Source organism: Etheostoma spectabile, chromosome 1 (genome assembly GCF_008692095.1).
Source record: "Etheostoma spectabile isolate EspeVRDwgs_2016 chromosome 1, UIUC_Espe_1.0, whole genome shotgun sequence".
Lineage (NCBI taxonomy): Eukaryota > Metazoa > Chordata > Actinopteri > Perciformes > Percidae > Etheostoma > Etheostoma spectabile.
In genome coordinates this window covers 28,393,139-28,395,002 of record NC_045733.1, presented here as the reverse complement: position 1 = coordinate 28,395,002, position 1,864 = coordinate 28,393,139, and the positions used below count along the sequence as shown (strand labels likewise).

The following is a 1,864-nucleotide window of genomic DNA, read 5'->3' as shown; positions in this document are numbered from 1 at the left end:
AACGCTTCAGATGTAAAGTTATTCGCTGTCAAAGTGGAGCCAAAATGAATGGATGTCAATGGAATGCTAATGGCGGGTGATGGTTTATTAGCATCGAAATGGCTCCACAGGAGATAAGCTTAGAGAGGAGAAGCTTACCCCCCTGGGTAAGCCTCATAGACATAATATCTATGGTAAGCCTCTCCTCTCTAAGCGTAGCTCCTATGGCGCCACATAATGGGGTGCTTTTATAGATTTATTCCGTTTCTGGTGAATTATCCCTTTTAAGACACAATAAACTTTACTTAAAAGCCAAAATGTATAATTAAATGTATTCATCTTCTCATTCTTTGGTGGTCAGTACCAGAGTTTTCCTGATTAATGCCACCTAACCATGGATGTATTTTCTTGCACCAAATGCATGACTGCAGTGCATTGTGGGTAATATTCGGACCTCTAAGCTGCATCACATGACTATTATTTGGTAGCTCCTCAACTCCTCGGTCCTTTGCTGAACCGGAAGTTGTTCTGGCCCTCCTCGGTGAAAGCCATCTCAAAGCTCTTATTTCTGCCCTGAGGACCGAAGAGAGATCGTCGAGGAGCTATAGCCAAGGATACACGAGTCTGTTCGTGTTCTGGTTTATTGGCATTTCTTTAAACCAATCACAATCCTCTTGGCCGGCACCAAGCGCCCGACAGAGCCACGGTTCCTCTGCAAAAAAAGCCTTGTGAAGGAACTTGTTCTGGTGGAATGTGTAAGTTCAAAAGTCGTTTTAACAGAAAACTCAGATTAGACAGATAGTCTAGCTAGCAGTCTGGATCAACCCTGCAGAGTTCTGAGGAGCAGTTAACCATAGTCCACAGAAATCGGCCGGAGTTTGCAATTACAACACAAAGAAAGCAGGAGGTAACGGACATCAAGGTGAAAAAAGCGTGATCTGGCGGAATTTCCGGCAGCACCTGAGTAATCCCGTAAGTGGAACATTGTGGGTATAAACTACTAATTAATTTACACTAGTATTCTTTCCCTAAACCTAACCAATCTCACTCCCCATGCCTAGCTGGGCGACACATTCCTTTGTCATCATAGGAAACGCAAAAATTCACACCCGGATAAGGGCACTGCCATCTTGTAATTTTGGAGCCAGTGTCTGCACAGTAGATCAGGCATCTGCACAAACTATCACAAGCAAATCATAGCTGTCAATCCTGATGTTTTGCCCTGCTTTTATAGCATCAAAATAATCAAACTAACTAAATCCTCTTATGGCAGCCCCCAGGGGGCAATCAATATGTTTTAGCTTCCCTTTTGGGGATCTTCCAAGCCATCCATCAGTTGCAGTTTGCTGTTCCCACTTACTGTACGTCTGGTTCCAAACCTCTTCGACTGATTTTTGATCTCCAGTAACTGCCAAGCTGGTGATGGGAGGTGTTACTTAGAACGCATCTACTAAAATATGAGGCACCATATGCTTTTCTTGCACTTTACAAAAAAATATTTTAATGAAACATTTAAAAATATATAAAGTTTTACAACATATCTTTTTTCAACATAATCCTTCAGACATTCTTGACAAAGACAACCCTTAAAACACTTCTTCTTAAAGTTCGTCCAATTTGTGGCTTTGCTAGCCACTCTACCGAGTACCAGGGCTAGTGAAGAAGTAGGGTCATTTACATGAAGACGCCATCCAAAGTGTTTAACTGGCGAGATAAACAGATTTGGGAACTTGTGGCCAATTTTGACAGCCCTACTTAGTACGAAGTGTGTCATAATGTTTTGGTGCCCATATGAGGCGGGTGACATTTATGTCACTGTGGTCACTAATAACCTGGTCCCAGCAGTACTCGGGGGAGAGCAGCCTGGTTGGTTTGTGAAGCCAAA

At 42.8% G+C, this 1,864-nt stretch overlaps 1 long non-coding RNA gene across 1 annotated transcript in view; it reads left to right on the top strand.

Annotated features, from left to right (window-relative positions):
* The window catches only part of LOC116691075 (uncharacterized), a 27,045-nt gene extending 25,263 nt beyond the window's left edge, over positions 1 to 1,782 (top strand). Inside the window, exon 3 of the long non-coding RNA XR_004332418.1 lies at positions 1,700 to 1,782. This is a non-coding gene — a long non-coding RNA (uncharacterized LOC116691075). The remainder of the gene's footprint in view (positions 1 to 1,699) is intronic.
* The last annotated feature ends 82 nt before the right edge of the window (positions 1,783 to 1,864 follow it).